This window comes from Alligator mississippiensis, chromosome 7 (genome assembly GCF_030867095.1).
Source record: "Alligator mississippiensis isolate rAllMis1 chromosome 7, rAllMis1, whole genome shotgun sequence".
Lineage (NCBI taxonomy): Eukaryota > Metazoa > Chordata > Crocodylia > Alligatoridae > Alligator > Alligator mississippiensis.
Window position 1 is genome coordinate 19,255,961 of NC_081830.1, and position 21,061 is coordinate 19,277,021.

Sequence of the window (21,061 nt, forward strand, 5' to 3'; positions counted from 1 at the left end):
TTGAGTGAGGCCAGAGAGAATGAAGAACAATCTCATGGAGGTGTGGGTTTTCTCTCTTTTGGCGAATAACCAGGATGAGACCCCCAGTGCAGCCTAGCTAATAGTTGCCAAGGACGTAGAGGCCAGGTTCAGGTCCTTTCTTTGCATGATTCATATCAGGGACTGAACCTCAGTGCCTTGCATGCCAGGTTGAATGCCTCAACTTCAAGGCTTTTCGCCTGCTCTTAGATGGCATTCGGTCAAGGTTGCTAGTACAACCTCACAGCCTCCCTTCCTAGTCTAGATGAACCTATGGAGCATGATTGACAGTGTTTAGACAGGGGAGACTGAAGGCTGGAGGAGCAGAGAGGGGAAGGGAGTGTGGTTTAGGACTGAGATGCATTGGCAGCTGTGTTGTGGGAAGCCCAGGGCAAAAACAGCTCAAGAAAGGCTGTTCCAGAGTATGCAATGCTAGTCTAAGAGTTTGGAAACCTGGGGTCAAGTCACTGGTGGGCCCGTGTAGGGCCATTGTAGGGATAAGTGCCTCCAAGTGTGCTGGGGACATGGAGCGGGATGCAATTCTTGTAAGCTCCCTAGACAGATGAGGAATATTAATGAGTGTGTGTGTGTGCGTGCATGCATGTGTGTGTGTGGTGCACACGACCCATTTTTGCAAGGTAAAACCACCACGTGCAGCTCAGAGGATCGGGAACATCAGAAGCAAGCTAGGAAGTGAGCAAGTAGCAAGCTGACCTGGTTCTGTTTCGTGGGATCCCAGTGGGACCTGTTCCCATAAGCAGCAAGTGAGGCAGCGGCATTCACAGCTTTATGTGGGTCAGGTCACCTCTCCCCAAAACTGAAAAGAAAGCAAGAAAAAAACCCTGACTAAACCAATCTTTTGCTGCTGGAAAAAATGCCAACTGCTCTGTCAGCCTCTTTCTGTGAGCTTCATCCAGAAACCAGGGAGAATGACAGAAAGGAAATGCTTATTTGCAATGAAATGCTTCTTATTCTGGTTTCATCTACAACAGTGGGCTTGCCCCTCTGGGTCTCGGGGGTCCTTCAGATCGTGTCTGTGTGAGAGCAGCTTTCGAATTCAGCTCCGGAGTGAATGTAAGCCTTCAGGAGAAGCCCTCTGCTGTGTTTCCAGCACACCCTCATTTCCTTGATAAGCAGTCTTCATCCAGTCTTGCCCTGAATATCCACTGCTGGGTGCTGGTTTTTAAATGTAGAAAAACTAGGTTTGAGCCATTTGCCTTTTACTTCCTGTTTGCACTCTCATTGCACAAGGCAGAGGACAACAGACAGTGCAGTGCATTGGATAATATGAATAAACTTCTTTACTGAGTGCCCAGATGTGTTCAGCCAGACTGCTGCTTGCAGCTGGGGGTGGGAAGTGGCTTCTTTTACTGGTAGACACTGGTGGGCCATTGCTCTAGAGCAGAGGTTCCCAATTTCTTTCTTATGCGCACCCCCTTCCAGATTTACCAGCTGCCCATGTACCCCGCTACGATATGTTTTGTTTTACCCTTTTAAATGCTTATTATTATAATGAAAATTAAATCTGCCAGTACATAATTTCTCCTGCATAGCTCCCAGAGGTGTCTTGTGGTAGGCACCCCTGCTCTAGAAGATGCACAGCGAGCTGACATACCATACCTCTCCCAGCAGCTCATCCTGGCTCCTGATCATCCCTGCATTAGACCACTCTCTCCATGCCACCTGGCTCGCTCGAGTGCAGCTTTTGCAAGCCATTGCTTTGACAGAGAATTTAAAGGAACCACTTGGTAATATCTTTTTTTTTTCCACTCCAGTGGTGTTTCATGGTTATTAAATGCACTTTGTTCTCCATGTGGTGCCAGAGCCTACAGTCAGGGTCAAATGCTTTTCAGTAAGGCTGGAGCTGACAGTACCGTAGTCACTCCGCCTGGGGAAAACCTGCGTTAAGTCCGTTTGGAAGCTAATGCAAAGCCCTGCCATCAGAGTCTGGTTCAGGAAAGGAGTGGGCTGAGACACCTGTGGATATAACTGCTTTTTCTATGTGTGACAGCCAGACAACTGTGTGAGATCTTATAAACGGTGGCGAAACTTTCAGTGCCTGCACTGGAGATCATAAGGCAGCTCCCTGGTTCGAGCAGGCTGGCGTTAGCTCCACTGGCCTCAGCGGGCCAGATCTGTAGCTAGCATGAAGCGGTGCAGGGGTGGAGGTCAACCCATTTACTCCAGCTGAGCATATGGTTTAGCGACTGTACTCTCGGGAGAGCTGATTGTGTTTGGAGAACTCAGTCGTAGCTATATTCTGGGGCAATGCGGCTTTGGTTCAGTAGGCAAGCTGAGGAGGAGGGAGGAGGTGAGAGAACTGGAGGGGGGGAAGAAAGAGAGGTCTGACCTTCAGACTCCAGGAAACAAGAAAAGAGAGTTAAAAATAAAGGGTGCAATGCAGAGATGCCTTGTCAGGATCTTCTCAGCAGCTCTGCTTTGCTAGAGCTCTAGCTGTTTCCCAGCAGTTTGTCTCCTTTTTGTGCCTAAGATTAGTAACTCACAGTGCACCTTGCAGGAAGTGGAAGACAAATGCTGCAGGTCCCCCGCTCCCATTCACTCACAGCTCTGCCACCTAAAATTGCCAACAAGTTTGCACTGCAGGCAGAAATATTTAAGGGGCCTCCTCATGGCTGTAAAAAAACCAGCCCCCGTTGCCTACACCATATTGCCCACCAAGGGATAGCTGGTTTGAAAAGCCCTTTCCCTAATTGGGAATGCAAGAATTACCACTGAGAAAGCCTGAGAGGGGAGGATATGACTTATGACAACGCTGACATAAAAATCAAACTCGGCAGTGTGAAAGACAGGGCAGGCCGCGACAGCAGAGAGCTTTTCAGATTGTGCAAAGGGGGAAGGAGGGAGTAAATTGTGTGAAGCACTGAAGGGAAGGGAAGGCGAATGGACTGTAAAATCGTCTGGCATAAATAAAATGGACACAGCTGCTTTATTAGGTGTTTGGAGCCAAAGGGAACTCTGAGGAGGAGGGAAGACTGGTGAGAAATGAAGTGGATGTTTCTGAAAAAAAAAAAAGATGGATAGCAACTATTTAAAAAATAAATAAATAAAGCAAGGATGTGGAAATGGGAGGGCTGGACAGCTTGGAGCAGCCATTCGCTCCTAGCTGGACTTGGTTGCTGGAAGCAGAAGGAAGAGAGACACAAGGCAAAGGCGTGATCTTGCAGTGATGCTAAACAAGCCCAGGAGGCAGGACGTCTGGATTGCACTCCTGGTGCTGCCATGGATTTTGAGAGGCTTTGGCCCGTCACTCTGAACCTCTATTTTGCCATCTGTAAAATGGGAATGGGCTAGTGATACCGAGCCTGATTCTCTTTTGCACAAAGCTCACGTGAAGCTACTGGACTGAATAAAGGGTAGAAACATACCTCCACTTTCCACTGCCAAAAGGGCTCTTTCACCGTAGCTGATCTCTTCAATATGTGTGAAGTGCTTGAGACTCAGATGCAAGCCCCAGCATGAGGGCAAACTGTTATATTAGTCGCCAAAATATAAGGCCAGCAGACAGCTCTAGGAAAACGCTGTAGGAAATGAAGCCAGGGCCTTAGCTGTGTTTTTGCAACTCTTTGGAGTACTGAGTAGGTGAGTTCTTCGTTTTCCAGGCCAGCAGGGGCTATTATGATCACCTTGTTTGACCTCCTGCACAGTACAGGCATAGACTGCTAGCTGGTAGCTCCCGCATGAACAGAAAGTTATTCTTCCCTGCTGTCTAAGTGGATGCTGCAGACTGCAAAAGCTTTGGGTGGAACCAGAGCATATCTTTTAGAGAGACGTGTAATAACAATTTAAGTTGCGGACGGTGGACTGTCTGGCTTAATGAATAACGGCGTCCCCCTGTTTCGGGTGTAGCTGCAGACTCATAAGGGAGTTCAGACGAGAGCTGATCCTATTCCTAGCGCTTGTTGGCACAAGGAAGCTGCTTTAGTGTAATTAAAAGTGTAGTTTTAATTGAGCGCTGTTCAGCTGGGGCCAAGAACTGTGTGGACAAACTCATTTTCATTAAATCAGTTTATTGTGGTGTATCCGGAGTCAGCTAGGGGTGGGTTTCAGCCATAACCAAGTCAGCCTAACTCTCAAATCAGAGCATTATTGCAGGAGTTTTAAAAGGAATTTACATGAATTGCTTCAATGGCTTGGTTGAGGACAAGGCCTTGTATACTTATATACATACCACACACACACATCTACAAAAGGATTTTCCTCCTTACTGCTGTTTTCAACAACTCAGCATTATTTTAAGGTAGAGAACAGGCAAATGTCAACCCCGGGCCACCGGGGAAAATGGAGTGGTTGTGCTCATTTCCTAATGACTTTCCTCTGCCTTGCTGCTGTTAAGGAAAAAAGGGGGAGTAGGTTATTGAAAGCAAAAAAACTCATAACAATAGCTTTTATTTCCTGGAAGTAAATTGAATTTAGAGGCATTGTGGAAAGTAGGAAAGACAGAAGCGAGAGAGAGAGAAAGAGAGAGAGAGAGAGAGAGAAGATGAGCGAGAGCAGGTCAAATAGAGGAGATCCCCCTAGAGAGATGACCAGGAGCAAGCTGCTCTGAAGCAGCTGGCTAAGAAAGATGAGGGCATGCCTCTGTAAAGAGCCCAGGGAGAAATGTGACGGGCTCCGTAGCTTCTGCTTGACGCTCCTAAAATCGCGACTCTTGACGCTCCTAAAATCCTGGCATCTGAGAGCTGCCCCGGGGAGCTACATTTACCACTGCACCCCCAGCATCATGGCAGCAGGGTGCACCCCACCTACCTGCTCCCACTCGCAAGTACCTTACCTGGAAATGGAGCTGCAAAGCGACTGCGAGGCCTCACCACTGCATTTCCAGGTCTGGTGCGTGCAAGCAGGAGCAGTTGCATGGGGCATGCATCAAACCCCCAGTTTTGGAGAGCGCCAGGCGACCTGCTGCGTGGAAGCTCTGACCACCCTCTGGGTGGGCGAGCTGGCAGATACTCTGGCAAGGGTTTGAAGCCTGTCTGGAAGTCCTGATTCCCTGGGTACCGTGCCTGGTTTTTGGAAGAATTTAGTAGAAAACCCAGCCCTTTCCATGGGGTGTTTTCATTTTCAGGCATCGGGAGCAAATGCAGAGGAAACCTGCTCCATTGGCATTCTTCTGGTCACTTCTTTGCACTCCTTGTTCTGCATTAATATCTAGCACAGCACTTCCCAAACTTTGCCTCATTTCTGGCCCCACTTCCTCAGCATGGCCTCCGACCCCTGCGACCCCATCCTCTGATGTTGTGACCCCATTTGGAGGTCATGACCCACAGTTTGGGAACCGCTGATGGAGAAGCCCACCCACGAGGTGCCATTATGCCAGAAGCTCTGCACACATCTTGAAAGCCCCTCGCCCATAGAGCAGGGGTGGGCAATTGTTTTGGGTGGAGGGCTGCTTACTGAGCTATGGCAAGCCATCGAAGGCCACATGACAGGCATCTGGGGGAAGATAAATATTAATTTTCTAAATTTTTTAGGGGTCCCGTGAGCCGGATGGAATGGCCTGGCGTGCCACATCCGGCCCGTGGGCCACATTTTGCCCACCCCTGCCATAGTGTGCCATCCGAATGAGACAGACTAGTGTTGTTAAGGAAGTGCCATGGCCATCAGATGGCAGATAGAGAGCTGAAGTGCAGGTGAAGCGATTTCCCCGAGGTCATGAGCAGAATGCCTGGCAAATATGAGAGGTGAATCAAAATCTCCCAAACCCAGTGCCATATTTATAAGACTGTCCGTGGTAGAGAGACCCTCTAGGATATCTGTCCTTTAAGCCATCCCTGGGACATTACCACCCAGGCTGGCATGTTAACAACTTAGCTGTGACTGTCTCTCAGCCACTCTTCTTGTCCTTTTCAAGCCATTTAGCAAATTTTTTGTCCTTGGATTCCAACAACAAGATATCCATCGGACAGGACCATGTCTCTGACAGCCTGTCAGAATGACCTGGGCCCTTATTTTAATCTGGGAGGAGGGTGGTGGCTGTGTTTGACTGGAAATGAGATCGAGGTGATTGTGGCTAAAGTGCCTTTTATTGAAGCTTTCAGGAAATATAAATGTCATCTGTCCTGTCAAAGAGAGAGGCAGCAGAAAAATAATAGGGCTCAGCCAGACTGGAGAGGCACATGGGAGCTGCACAAACTTAGAATTAGCTTTGCTGTTGTGGTTTCTTGACTCCTGTGTGCATGAGAGCCGGGTCCCCTTCTCGGCTTGGCCGGGCTTCCTGGATGACCTTCAGCAGGTCACTGAGAGATCTGAAACAACCAGTGGATCTCCCTGCGTGGAAAGCTTGGCCCTTAATATCTCTGTGCCCTCCCTATCCATAGTAGGGTTGATAGTACTTGCTTTCTCCTCTTCTTGACCTCTGTTGCCTATGGAAGTCATAGGCACTTCAAGGATGTATTTGGTGGCCGTGTTAGTCCTAGGCAGTTCAAGGCAGTCTTATGTAGCACCATGAATTGGTACAGTGCCAAGCACAATGGGGGCATGATCTTGGTTGGGGCATCTCTGTGCTACCGTCATACGAATGATAAATGATAGGTATGTATCTTCAGAGAAGGGTCCAGATCAGTGGAGCTGCAATAATTGACTCTAGGTGATGCTCTGGTTCAATAGTTGACTCTAGGTGATGCTCCGGTGTGGAGCGGGTGTACGATTCAAAGTTGGCTTTTTCGCTTCTTTGGTTATCCCTAAATTTCTGTCTCAGTGACTTCAGAGGTTAAAGACAGTCAGGTCTGGTCACCAGTGGGTGTGACTGAGCAATGGCAACACAGAGAAGTTTGGCAAACCTGATTTTGAAATACTTGTCCTACTACCTGAACCTGAGCAGCTTAAATTTTTTTGTGGATTTCTGGACCGATTTGCTTAAAAGGAATTGTGACTTGCCTGGCATTATTGTACAAAGCAGGTCTAATAAGCATGTAATTAACTACCCTGGAGATAAATGTAATTGCTATCTAAACACACAGCAATTTTTACACGTCCCTGTAGGTCACCTGGTGATTAGATTTAAAGTTATCAAATGGTTCAAAGATTAGTCACCACGTAAGTTGAGGTTTCTCCCATAAGGCTCTAGTCTAGGAGACAGAAATAGCACAAGAATTACCTTCTGATTAGCTGCCATTTATCCTGAACCAACAGAGAATAAAGTTAATATAATTATGAAGTTAGGCTTTCAAATAAAAGCAAAATGCATAGCTAAGGAACGTTTGGCTCCTTTTTAGTAACTGTTTTGAAATTGTGAATGGAGAATCTTCTCCCTGTCTCCGAGTGTAATTTTTCTGTTCTGCTCCTGAAAAGATTTTTTCAGAAGTGTTTAAGATCCAGATGTTTTGAACTGCCAGATCCAGTCTTTTCATTCTGAAAATATTAAAACAGGAGATTTCAGTCTTTTCAAAATTCCTTTGCTAAATATAATGATGTCAAAATCACATAATTTTTGTGGGAAAATAATCAGTTCAATGGCAATGGCATTTTTTGACAGAAAACCATGTCAGCAGTATTTTTCCAACGAGTGTTACAACATCTGTCTTGTGGTAGGAGCTTTGATCTTTAGTGCCGGCTTCGTACACCTGCATTAATGGTGCCAGGATTGGCCTGGACACTTACCAGCGCAAACGAAAGTATCCATGGAGTTAAAATATAAAAAGCATGCAGATTGTGCTTAATTTTGGGTTACAAGTGTTACTGTACCAGTGGTCTGGTTAGTGCTGAGAGGGTGTCCCTACTGAAGTCACCATATCACCTGCCTCTGCTTGCCCCATCGCCATAGATAGGAGATTTTTTAACCATCTTTGATTGCAAGTGATCACCACTCTATAGATACACAAAGGCTATTACTGAGCTTCCACTGTTGTTTTATTTGCCCCTGCACATTCTGGCTTTGCATAGATTTTGGAGAGGTTTTGCCACCCAGCCATGCATAGTATTGTAGAAAATGAGGGTTGGAAGGGACCTCAGGAGGTCACATTGACTTGGGCTCAGACATGCAAAAAGCTAGAGCCTGAATTGATTCACTCTTTGCAGGTTAGTCTAAGCTGTGCAGCTTAAACTAATTTAACAACTGGACAGACATTCTCTGTTAAATCAGGAAATGTAGCCACATGCCTGCAGTGGCTCAAGGCAGAAGCTGGGGGGGGGGGGGGGGGGGGGGGGGGCACTAGAGCATGCCTGCCAGCTACTGCCAAAGGGGAGGGAAGAGAGATGCCCTCCAAGGCTCTCACCCTTCCCTGCTGGAGCTGGAGCAAAGTGGGGCCAGACACCAGCCAGGGCTAGCACAACATATGGGATGCCAGCCACCAGCCTGGAGGGGAATTGGGGGTTGGGGGGCAAGGAGAGAGAGCTGCTGCTAGACTGAGGAGTGGGGAAGGGGAAAAAGTCCTTTCTCTGGAGCAAGCATGTATCGAACACACCAGTTTGCAAAGCGTACAGCAGGGAACTACCAAAAATCTTCACCTAAGCTAAGATACAGCCCAGTAAAACACAGCATACACAACTTAATCTAACTTAAAATATAAACCAGGAAGACAAGAACTGGTTTTACTAATCCTGAGGGCAGAGTGTCTCCTTACAGACAGGCATTCAGAAAGGGTTTGTTTAGGTATTCCCACCTTTTACACATTCTGCTTTATAATGTAAATGTAGCTCTCTGCATTCTTGGGTGAAGCTGTCTGCAACTTCCCTTAACTCCAGCACATAGGATGATTGTCAGGTCTTTGCCAACACTTCCCACCTCTCAGTCTGGTCCTGTAGGTCTTAGCTCTTGGGGTTAGACTTCAACTCCATGTGACACCCAACAACTAGGGAAACAACAGATCAATGCTATCTCTCATCACCTGCACACATTGCTCGTCAACAGCTTTATTCAAAATGGAGACAGCTTTGGGCCAGCTCCAACAAACTGGGGAGTTGCCACGAACATTAGTTCTTTCCATATTTATACACCTTGGTTTATGCTCATTAACATTTACTTCTCCTTTGTCCCTCCTTTGTTCCACCCTTAGTCCTTCCCATTTTAAGCTCCACCTCTGTTTACTGTTTGTTTCGTTAGCATAGAATTGCCTATGTATTTCACTTATTTACATGTCTTTTTGCTATGAGCGCATGCCTAAGACCTTGACCCCTGCTTCTTTTGGTGACTTGGGTGGACTTCGACCAAAGTGTGGAAGCTTCTGGAGGCTTCTTTACCAATCACCATTCACCTTTTTGCATATGTCAATCTTGTAACTGGTAACAGAATCCGTGTTGTCTTTCACATTCCAGTCAGTTTTTCGGTCCCAGGTTGTACCATCTCCATGTTCCTAAAACTTCACCTCATTCACAGCACGCAGACTTACACAGACTCACTTGAAAATGGTTGACACAGTTAAGATGGCTATTTAGCATAAGCAAATGGCTTGCTCAGCATGAGCATTCATAAGCAAAATCTGCTTTATCTTCTAACGATAGCCAGTGGTTTGCATCCTGTTCTTTTTATACAATGAGCTATATATCTTACAACACTACTATATTGTTAGGAAAATGTGTGCCTAAGTGTCTTGCAATGTTACTTTTAACATACCATTCTGTCTTGTGGTTAGCAGCTTTGCTAGGCCACAGGTTATAGCCTTTTATTCAGCTGCAAAATCCAATGCTCCCTAAGATCCAAATACTGTCACCCTAACACTTGGTTCACAGGTGCATCCCCGCCTGGCTTCAGGCAGGCCATAGAGACTGCAGCCAAACCCCCAGGGGTTCCCGGGGAGAGAGGGGACAGAGGAAGGAATTCACTGTGCCCCTGCCTGGCTGCAGGCAAGCTGTGGAGGTGCAGCTGGGGCTGGCAAACCCCAGCCGCGGTCCCCAGGGTTTGCCAGCGGGGGTGGTGCGGAGGGGATTGAGGGAGGAATTTGCCTCAGGGGCCATGGCAGACCAGCATCTGTCCACGGGCAGCCCAGCTCACTGGAGCAGAGCTCTGTCCAGCCCAGAGAGCATGCCAGGATGCTGAGGGAGTCTGTTTTAACTTAAACCAGCAAGGGGTCTGGGACAGACATTGCATAAACCAGCTTGAGCCAAATCAGCTAAGTCTGATACTACATTCAACCAGGTTTATCTCAACCCAGTTTCAGCCATTTTCAAACTGGTTTATGTGCATCAAATGTCTGATCTGTTACAGGTTTAAACCAGTTTCTGATCATTTAAACCAGCTTACGTGTAATGTCTGTCCCCAGCCATCTAGTCCAATTCCCTACTCCAAGGAGGACCAGCCCCAGTTATATCATGCTCAGCCTGAAAACACCCTAGCATTTCTTCCCTACCTACCTGCTAGCAGCCAGAAGGTCTCGTTCCTGCTGCTTGCATATGGGACAAACCAGAGATTCGGGTGCCAGCCATAGCTCAGGAATTCCTTTCTGAAGTCTATCCCAGCTGGCAATATTAGCCAAGTCTCCAGCCTCATTTCTGGAACTGACTTGTCAAGGTCTATGCCAGCAAAGCCTTGTTAGTGATCTGTCAGCAGAGATGCACACATCCAGCCTGTACCTTATATAGTTGTTATAAGATCAGTGAATTCCTGTTCTGCATGGCTACAGAAATAGAAGCAGATGCTGGCATTCCCCTGGCCAAATCCATCCTTTTGAATTCAGGGGGAACTGCAGCTAGGGCCAAATCAGACTCCATGTTTCAAGGCTGGTGAGATGCTGGGAGCATGTAACATTCTCTTTCCCTCTTTTTGGCCTTGTGTTGCCGAGACCTAGTGGGGATTTCTTTCCATTAACAAGGCGTGTACTGTGCTTAGGATGCGTATGGGCTTCTCAGACACTCAGGAACATCCCTACTTTGTACCTGACCAAGACTTCAGCAAGAAGGGACCAGTGCAGCGAGAGTCTCTTCCAGGTTTTACCCTGTGCCCACCTCTTGCTGGGGGAAGATTGTGGTGACAGAGTGCAATTCACTCCCAGGTGAGTTAACTTTCAGGAACTAAATAAAATAAAAGTGGTGCCCAACACCGAGGTGATTTTCATGCAGTGCCTGTGAAGGGGGAAGGCTCTATCTTGCCTTGCACATGTCATCAGTACAGCTCAGATGTATTTAACCCACTGCTGAGCCCCAATATTCAGATCCAAAGTGTTTCCTGTTTATTGCAGTAGACACCGATTAAGGGGTAAGAGGAGGGGGGGATTATAACTGTCAGTTATTAACAAAGATATTTCAAGTTTCTACCTACTGCTGCACATGAATTCAGTCCAGGGAGCAAGGTGGCAAAGGAGGTTTATTTGGTAAATGGAAAAAACAATTTGCCTTTGTAAAACAGGAAACTCCCAAGGTTGCTGCCATGACTGCCAGATTCTCTATCTCCAGCAGTCCATGCTCAGCGCATTTTCTGCAGGGAACTTTGGTTAGATTTTCAAGTCTGTGTGTGTGAGTACACGTGGGCACATGTGACGGGATGAATGTTTGTGCTTGTCAAGTGTTTGTGTGTGCAGGGGAGGGAGACCACATGTGTACAGGCTTGAACAGGTGCATGCAAGTGTGGGAGAGCATGCATGCATGGATGGGCACAGGGAAGCATGTCAGCCTGTGTGCATCACTGCTGTGGTGGGTAATACATGCCCCAGCATGCAGCGAGAGGCATTTTTTTCCCAAGGGTCATGCTACCTCTGCATTAACCACTTTGTTATTGCTGTCACTGGGACTGACCCGTGATTTTCTCTGCCAAAACTGGAGCCGTTGTGTCAAGCTTATGGTGGGGATTACTACAAATGGAGGGGAAATACAGAGTTGGTCTTAGATGCATCAGTCAGTTCATTTGTGGGTAAAAAAAAGAGCTGAAGGTGCTGGTTCTGCATGTGAGGAGGTGAAGGGGCCATAGATGTTTTGGAAAGAAGACATAGCTGTGTTCTTCAGGACTGAACCTCTGCCACTGCCAGCAGGGCAGGGCAGAGAGAACAGAGCCCAAGCTCTCCACTGTCTCGTACACTGTCCTCCTCAAGTCTGGGCAACCACAGATACCTGAGGATTTAAAACAAAAGATGAAAGTGGGAAGGCTTGATAAATAAAATCCTGTTGGAGCAACCATCTGATGAAAACCCAGATATAGAGGGATTTGGGATTTTCTCTCCTGGGGTCCAGCCTAGAGGCTTTCTGTTCTTGTTCCAAACCAGGGCTTGAGAACAACCATGGAGGAGCCCAGCTCCAGTCACACATCTAGGCAGGGTTTGTCACTGATCCCAGAGCAGATTGTGGCAGGACTGTGGGAGCATAATTTATGTTACATGGATGTCCATGCATTTTAGGCATGAGACATTAAGCTCGGAGTTGTGGAACCCACTGTGGAGTGAGGGCCTTTGGAAGGTGGTTAGAAAGGAGGTTGGAAAGAGAGGGGATCCTCGGATCCAGAAGGTGATGCAATGAGAGACCCAGTGATGATGATGATTCCCAGCCTTTGGGATCAACAGGTAAGAAGTTGTACACGTGCACGCACAGGCCTCACGCTTACCTCTGCCCTACCTTCTCTGTTCTGTTCTGTACGATGCATCTGGTGTGACCTAGCCAACAGAGCAGTTTACAGGGGCACAGGAAATGGGGAGCCTCATCCCAGCACTTTCATTGCATGTTGGGTGACCTTGGGTATGTCACATTATTGCCCTGTGCCTCAGTTGCCCAAGCTGTAAAACAGGGGTAAATGATACTGCCCTCTTTTGCAAAGGGGTTTGAGGTCAACTGGTGAAGGGTATTAGATGAAGATAGGTGTCAATTGGTTATTGCTGTCCCTGGGATCATCAGGGGCTTTAATGGGCTTTTAAGCCAGAGGACTCTGAACTGGATTTTGATGCCTACATTTAATGGACCATGTGTATTTCCAGTAGGGTCTCATCAATCCTAGCCAAACTAGTGTTTATGTTTCAGCAAAGGTACAGATGCTAATGTAGGTCATAGCAGCAAAAATGTCCTGGGTGTCATCTCCACCAGTGGCACAAAACTTCCCTGTTGAAGTGAGAGTGCTGGTTTTGATCGAGAAGATCCCACAGCATTGTGTGCCAGAGCTCTTGCCTTCTCCATGTACCCCCATGGCTCTCCAGCTCTGATAACAGCAATACCCATAATGGCTCTGGTCACTTCCCTGGGAAAGCAGGTGGTTGTGCAATCCTGGGTAATTCATACAGAATGCAGTCCCCAATGTCAATAGATGCAATTTCGCATTTGCTGAGAAGTACTTTCCAGAGGGCTGAGTCAAGGCACCAGCGGAGCCTATTAGCACTTGAGCTTCATCCCGCCTCCTTGTTCCCTGCTTGCTCGCTTTCCAGCGTCAAATTAAATCTAGTTTATTAGTCCGATTTGTGCACACAACTCTTTGCACAATTAGTGAATAATTTTTCAAGAGCCACAAGCTAATTGCCTGCTCTGTTCTTGCCTTGCAAGATTTTTGCTTTCATTTTGTTTCACTTAATTTTTATTAGAACTGGGAGGGAAAAAAACAAACCTCTCCAACAACCTCTGTGCTGAGGAATGTGATTGGAACCTGGGCGAAGGCGGAATGCCTGCTGCTCTCTTGGAGGGCATATATCCTTAATCATTTTCTTATCTCCCCAGATTAGGCCAAGTTCCTGGCATTGAATCCAGCTGAACCGGCCTTCCTTTTTTCCTGCTGGTATGTGGCCTATGTGCCCTGCACCCTGAAGCCCCCTGGGGAACCATCCTGGGGAATCCAGCAAGATGTTTAATTCTTCACAGCAGGTAATGAGAACTCCCAACTGCTATTACATTCAGTGTGGTTCTGATTTTCCACTCTCTTGTCCCTTGGGTCATCAAATACACATGCGTGAAGTGGGTAAAAAAATGATGATAGTATCTAACAGCCTTCACTCATTTGGGAACCCATTGTAGTTGCCACTATAAAAGCAGTCCCTGCCTCAAATGGCTTCCTACTTACAGAGACAGGTCCGATGACAGCTGGAAGAAGACAGCGAAACAATTTGTTCAGCACCACAGACTGGAAGCAAAGCAAAGAGTAAAACCCAGGTCTCCTGAGTATTAGATGTTATGCTCTGTGGCAGGGCACTGTTGGTGCCTGCCACTTTAAGACCTGAACCAAGCAGCCAGCAGGTGCTTGATTGCAGCAGCCATGTTAGATCCCTGGCTGCCTATATAAACAGATCAGTTCCCTGCTGGCAGCCCAGGCAGCAACATGGCTTGGCTGCAAGGCTCCTTGCAACAACCTGGAGGTAAGGGAGGAGCTGTAGGGGATGACTAGGAGGCTCCTTGGTCCTGGGCATGACCTAAAACTGCACCCTGCCAGGAGTGGGTGGCCTGGTGGGGCTCTCAGTGGTGTGGGAGCCCCCAGGAAATGCCAGGCCAGTTACCACCCTGGTGAAAGGCGGGTCAGGGCACCTTAACCCTAGTCCCCGCAACCAGGTGGGTCACCTGCTACTAGGGCCCAGAGGGCAGGCCCCAGGAGATAGAGTGGGGTTAGAGACTCGGAGACCTGATGGAGAGAGTACCCTTGACTGCTCAATGCTGGGGCCAGGACTGGACAGTCAAAAGGGCCAGGGGCCCACCACAAGGGACGCCCAGAGCTGAAGGCCTGGGGTTTCCGACTGGCCTGGGAGATGAGGCCAGGGCCTGTATGGCCAAAGGTCCCGAGGGGACCACACCCGAGGGGGGAAAATAGTTTCAAGGAGCTAGATAGCCTGAATGAAGGTAGGGTAGGCTGCTGGAATAGAGGGATCTTAGAGGGGTCCTGATTGGAGAAGTCTGTGGCCCAGCATGGGGTCGGTGACTATAAGAACTATGGATGCCATTTGCAAGGCATGGGCTGCAGTGTTGGGGAGGTACAGAGCCACAGATAGCGCCCCCTGGCATTGGGGCAAGAAAATGGGCAGCCTCCTGCCTAATTAAGATCATTAATTAATTAACAACAAGGCATGGTAGGCGAGAAGGAGGGTGGTTGGCCCAGAACAGGTGGGCAGGGCCATTGGTAGATGGGCCCCGAGAAGGCCCCTGTGTTACATGTTCCTTATGCCCGTATAATTGCAGGCTTTTATACCAACTCCAAACTCATTTTGCTGTACATAAAATGTCCGTACAAGGTGCAAGACCACTGTGATATGGTCCTAGTATTCTAAATGTGCATCCGTCTGCTTCAGACCCAATTATGGGTTAAAAAAAAAAGACAGTAATAACACAAATTAATACAAAAAGAAATTGTCAGGATTTTTTGTCAAGATCCGTGGAGTATGTACAAGAAAGGTGGGTAGATAAGTAGAGAGGCAGAGAGAGTAATTGATCCTTGGCTGGTATAAATTAGCATCATTCTGCTGAAGTCAATATTGCTACGTTGATTTACACCAAGTGAATCTGCTGTGTATTGTGCAACACTTCCTGGCTTTGTTGAAAGCCCAGGCACAGTGGTGCTGGCTGAGTACATGGAAAACAAAAGCAGAACTGGCTTGAGACCCCACAAATGAGAGAAACCACCAAGTCGTGTTTCACGGCAGCAGCCAGATGAAATGCAGATGAAAAGCAAACAGACTGCCTGTGCCATGAGACATGACTCAGTTTTATTAGCCTGGGGTTGGTAGATCGGAGAAGGACTTTCAAATGGAAATGAACTGGTGGGAGATTTTGGAAAGATGCATAGGGCAGGCTGGTAGCCAACTTGCACTGAAACTAAAGGAAAGGCAAAATCCCAGCTGGCTGTGATTTGTCATGGGAGTTGGGAGCATTCTCCTTTGTGGCTCGGAAATGCTCTCCCCCGTACCCCCCCCAGTTTTTCTTTTGGGACCAGCTCCTTCAAAGTCTATCTTAGCACTGAGCAGCAGGGGGAAACACTATCTTTGGTTGTCTTGTTTGATTGGGATTTCACTGGGACTCTTGTGGAGGAAGGATGCACTCAAATGCAGGCACTGACATTTCAGCCCACGCTCTTGTTGACAGCCGTTTCCCTGCCTTAAGTGCTGCTGGCATTCTCGATGTCAGCGCAGCTTTTGGGAGATCTGGCCTTGAGATGGTGAGAGCATTGTCCCTGGCTACCACTCTGATCCAGCCCAGACTCAAGGCCTCTCCCAGCACAGCCGTGCACAAAGCATCCTACCAGACTAGGCCATCGCCCCATCCCTGCGTCTCTTCTGGTTATATTTATGACAGAGCTATTTGCTTATTAAATATAGCGCGAGTCGATGTTATTCCAGCGCGGGGTCTGGACCTAATCGATGCTGTCCGTTTTCCTTCTGATAGATTCCTGAAGTGCTGGGGACCCGATCGATGGAAAGCGACATAAATCAGGCTAATTAAACTATCTTTAAAATACATTCTTCAGGCTTCTGGGCCAGTGTGGCATGTGGCTGTCCCTTTGGTAATCCCGCCGCTTGACTGCAGGCTCCCGGAGGGCTCTTGTTGTAAGGTTTAGGATAATTGATTCCACATCCCCTTTTCTCCATGGATGTCAGAGCTGCAAATAGCCCTTGAAAACAGTCCTGGCAAGGTTGGCTGCTGCAACAGGCCTGCCTGCCCCATGCTGAGCAGCCTGCTTTTAGCGTGTGCTGAATGCTTTGCTTTGCTTCATGGGAAGATGGTCTTGTGAAAGGAAGGGAGGGTGCTGGCATGTATTTTTGCCTCTGCCCCCTGCAGCCAGAGGTGGCCTTGCCCGAGAGGCACATCCTGGTTTTGCGTGCGTTTTCATCAGTGCCACCGAAGTCAGCAGAGTTGCTTTGGGCATCTGATGCATCCTGGCTCTTAGTCCCTTCAGCTGGAACCTAGGAGTTAGTAGCTTTTCGTACTTCTCCCAGACATGAATAGAGATTGCCCTGATGTTTACAGGTTGCACTGCGCAGGTGATGAGCAGACAGCCCCGCCGCTTCCCAGGCTCTCGCAAATCTTTTCACAGCCAGCCCTGATGATGTTTGCCAGGATTCGGTTTCTCTGCACCATAAGCCCTGGGACTAACAATGCTAATGAGGAGATCAGGCAGTGCTAATAGGGAACAAAAACACAAATTAATGACTCTGCAATAATAATATTTCCCAACATGCTTTGGGGAGGAGATGCCGCTTTGGCTTGTTTGGTTCCTGCTGCGACTGCTATCAGAGGTGTGCCATTGGCTTCCCTTTGAAAGCAGTAACATTGCTGGTCCCCAGCTCATGAATATTCACACTACCACTGTTATGCTTTACCCCGTACTGTGCAATTATCATTTTAAAGGCTCACAAATGCTTATCAGACTGTAGAATGATTTAAAGGAGTGTTGAGTCGGTGCCTACAGGGGCTTTTGCTGATCAGGAGGACGGAGGGCGACTCTCTCTGGCTCAGCACCAAGGGGTAGGGATGGGCAGGCAGCCCCTCTTGTTTCAGTCTGGTCCTAATGTTCTTTCCCAGAGATGAGTGATAAGCATCAGGCTGATCATGGAGAGTGGCAGCAGGGTGTGCAGGGGGCAGAAGTCAGCTCACCTCCTCCTGCTGCCACACCAGGGCCAGGATTCATGGCTTATGCTGTAGAAAGAGCTTTGAAATCCCCAGGCAAAAGGGCTGTACAAAGTCCAAGGCCGCCCAGGGGTCCTATGGATGCTCACTTAAAATGAACTCTCTTAGTGACAGAGGTAAATTGCAGGCACCTCCGCCCCAACCCCAATTAGGGCACCAATTAGGCTGAAAGGACAATCATCACTAGCTCTTGGTATCAGGCTCATGATTCTTGCTGGGGCAGTTACGATTCAACACATAAGGTGGTATGTGCGTGCAAGCCCATCCAACGTTGGGTCCTAATCATGTCATGAAAGATATTCCACATTTTCATGTGCAACAAGAAGAGCAAATAGTTCATAGATTTCACAGACATTAGGGCTGGAAGGGACCTCGCAAGATCATCGGGTCCAGCCCCCTGCCGTGTTGCACTCAAAGCGAATCGTGTTATGGAACATGTGTGCATATAAACCATATCGTTGGAGTATCTTTGCAGCTGTGTTGGTTCTGGAAATGTGTGAGAAGCAAGGGTTTTTCTGTGATGGTGTTTATTGGACTAACTGTATCATTGGGAAAGATGCTAGGTAATCTTTTTGCAGAATGGGTGCGCTATGCATTGCAGATCTGGAAAAGATTATGGTAAAGCCAGTTCCTAACTTCATGGAGATCTGGTTTAGGGTCCCTACATGATGCTGAAGGACAAAAAAATAAAATAAAATAATGCAGTGGGGCTCATTTAACTCCTAATGGTTTCTATGAACACGCTATCCCTGTTATCTACACATAGGGAAAATGTTTCTGACAGTTTTGACAAGAGCATGGTGCGTCATACTTTTGGCCTGCTTTTCAAGAGCGCTTAGCCACTTTGGGCTAAAACAGGTTAAAAAAAAAAAAAGAAAAGAAATGAGAACTGATTTCCCAAAAGATACTGAACTGTCTAGGTTATTCCTATTCCATGGGTTTGAAATGGGCATTCTTGTAAATATGGGCAGGAAAATATTTTTTTCCATTAAAAATTCAGATTTTTTGCAGAAAATGTTGAGCAGTTTTCAGAGGTTTCTGTTGCAACCCAGAAAGCCTGAACACCAAAGTAACATTTTGATGAATGAAAACCATTAACCCTCCCCCTCCTTCCCCCCCAACCATCAAAAAAACCTCAATTTTGTTTTTCAGTGATGGAAAACTGAACAATTTTAGCAAGTCAAGCAGAAAGGTTTGTTTTCTTGAAAATGTGTATTCAGTCATCTGATTTTTTTTTTTTCAGCTTTCATCTGCCAAATGTGACCCTTTTTAAGGTTTCAGCAGTTGAAAGCTGATAGATTTCCAATTTTTCTGTTGTCACTGAAAATAGGAGTTTACTATGGAAGCCTTAGTCTAGCTAAAAGAATCATTTTCTGCTTGAAAAAGAAAAAAAAAGATGGAAAACTTTCAACCAACTCTTTTCCTTTTCTCATTTTTTGCAATTTTCCTCAATATTATAATCAACAATTTTATCCCTCTTTTAGAAAACATTAGTTGTTCCAAAGCTGTCTTTGGTAGAAATCAGACATTTTTCAGTGAATGAAATGCGTCTAAAGTGATACAGATAAAAATTACTGTAAGAAAAGCTTGGTAATCAAGTGGAAAATTTAGATGCTGGTACCTTTTGTGAGAAAAGGAGGTTTTTTGAGGGGGAAAAGGACTATTTTTCCATGAATGAAAAAACACTGCGAACCTATTTCAGGGTTTCAGTTAAAGTCAGTGGGATTCTGGAAATCCCTTTCCAGGTGAGGCTGGGTCCTTACTTAAATTGACTGGTCTGAGCCCTTAAGGCTGGTGCATCTCGGGTATTGCACCTGCCTACTCATTAGTATAATTACACCTGCAGAAAAGGCTTCTGTTAATAGATGCCAACCGGCGGGTGTCCTTTTTCTAGCCTCTCCCTGTAAATCAGCCATGGTGCAGTTAGTTATCTCCATTCATCTTGTGAGGGGTTTTGTTCCTGCCAAAAAGCTTTGGATGTTACAAGCGTCGTCTGAATGCACAATCACAGCAGGCAACTCCCCTTCCCCTCCTTCCCCACGCGTCTGACTCAGGATCTTATCGATGATTAAGCTCAGAGTCTCATAAATTATGTTTCACCAAATCGCTACATTAGCAAGGGGCCGTGCCTTCTTGGAGGATCATTAATTATAGATACGTTTTTATTTCCCCTCCAAAATAGCCTGCGTCTTCACTTGGTGATTACGCAGTCATGTCAGGCCCTCCACAAGAGGAGCAGGAAGAAAGGCTTGTTGTGGTCTGCCGGCCTTCATGGTTGAGAGCAGCATGTGGGCCTGGAGGAAAGGAATCAGGGCCTTGTGTTCAAGAGCTTAAATATTTGAAGGCTGTTGACTGTGTGCAACAGGAATGACGAGAGGAACAGGAGGCTGGAGAAGAGCCGACGTGCTCCCTGTGGCATTTTGCACATGGGTGTTTGATTTGTGTATTAGGTGCCAGCTGTTCAGCTGGGCTGCACTAATTCCTCCTGCCACTGCCACCCGGTGTTGTCGGCCAGGCGTGCTTGATGCAAGAAGGGAAGGGGAAGCGTCGAGTCAAAGGACTGGGAGCCGGGACTCCCGGGTTCTGTTTCCACCTCCTCGAAGCAACAGGCTTGCATGTTTTTAATTTTAGAGTAATTACAGAGCCACCGAATTGCGTGGGGAAATGGTACTGCTCGGAAACCACGCGCGCATCGATGGAGACAGAGAAAGAGACACTCCTGCCTTGTGGTTAAAACTGGGCCTGTGTTTTGAACTCATTTGGGCGATAAGGTTCAAATCACTTTTTGCCTCTTTATACCTCGTTTTCCCCACTTCTTATTATGATTAATAAGACTGCCGTCTTCTCTGACATCTGATATCACCGGTTACAAATATCATGTGCAAATGTCTCCTGTGCCTTCTGCTTCCCAAACAAGGGTGTAACTGTTGCTACAGATTGGGAAGCCAAGCTACAGAGAAGTGACTCAGCTTGCAATGCATCTGTTCAACTGGTAGAAATAGAGCCCAGGAGTCCTGGCTCTCCCTGGATGTTGCTTCTGCCTCACAGGGAGCATCTGAGCCCAAAGCTTGTAAAGTATTTTCATTGGGCTTCTAATAATCAGATCCCTCTGATAGCAAAAGGGCCCTGTAGGATGATATTATTGTTATTGAGTCAGCCGTTAGCAAACTCTGACTGTACTTGGGGTATTTTGGATCTGATCCAAAGACTGTCCAAGTCAAGGGGGAGTCTGCATTGACCTCTGAGCTGGGCGTCAGGCCTACAGAGCTGTGTTTCCTGCCCGGAAAGACTTGCCCCGTAACTAAACTAAACGCAAGACAGCGGGTCAGGCGAAGAAGGGTCTGGGGCTTGTTCTTGTCAAGGAGAAATAATTAGACGAGGCCTGTTGGATTGCACTGGGGTACATGTGCAATTGGGGAAGAAGGACTAGTGCATTACCATGCCCCAGAGGCCATCTGCCCAGCTCCCCAGTTACTGCTGGAGATGGGGACTTGTTGTATGTACCCATGGTGATGATGGGCCATGCTAGTCGCTGTCAGGTGGATGGGTGGACTCTTGCGCAACAGCAGCAGAAACCACGCTT

At 47.3% G+C, this 21,061-nt stretch overlaps 1 long non-coding RNA gene across 6 annotated transcripts in view; it reads left to right on the top strand.

Annotated features, from left to right (window-relative positions):
• Positions 1–21,061, top strand: part of LOC102557835 (uncharacterized) — a 159,692-nt gene that overhangs the window by 87,567 nt on the left and 51,064 nt on the right. For all 6 annotated transcript variants that reach the window (XR_009463380.1, XR_009463379.1, XR_009463381.1 and 3 more), the window contains 3 exons: positions 10,799–10,961; positions 12,297–12,458; positions 13,594–13,737. This is a non-coding gene — a long non-coding RNA (uncharacterized LOC102557835). The remainder of the gene's footprint in view (positions 1–10,798; positions 10,962–12,296; positions 12,459–13,593; positions 13,738–21,061) is intronic.